The sequence below is a fragment of the Plectropomus leopardus genome, chromosome 3 (genome assembly GCF_026936395.1).
Source record: "Plectropomus leopardus strain MGB_pleo_1.0 chromosome 3, ASM2693639v1, whole genome shotgun sequence".
Lineage (NCBI taxonomy): Eukaryota > Metazoa > Chordata > Actinopteri > Perciformes > Serranidae > Plectropomus > Plectropomus leopardus.
The window spans coordinates 2,879,963-2,880,223 of NC_142178.1; positions in this window are offsets into that span (position 1 = coordinate 2,879,963).

The window sequence follows — 261 nt, forward strand, 5'->3', positions numbered from 1 at the left end:
CAGGGTTAAAACAAAAAGAAGCATCATCAGACGGCACACCTGGTTAATGGGGTTAATGTGTGACTCTCTGCCAATTACACTTTGACCACTGATAGTTCTCCTGATAGGACGTCTGTCTCAATGTTGTGGTCCAGTGGTTGCCATGGTGACGCATTCCCATGACAACTGTGTAACCTGAGCCACCAGTCAGACAGGGCAGGTAACCGTGACGATGTGAACGGGTCAGGCGGCAGGTGTGTGTGGAGGCAGGGCCAAAAGAGA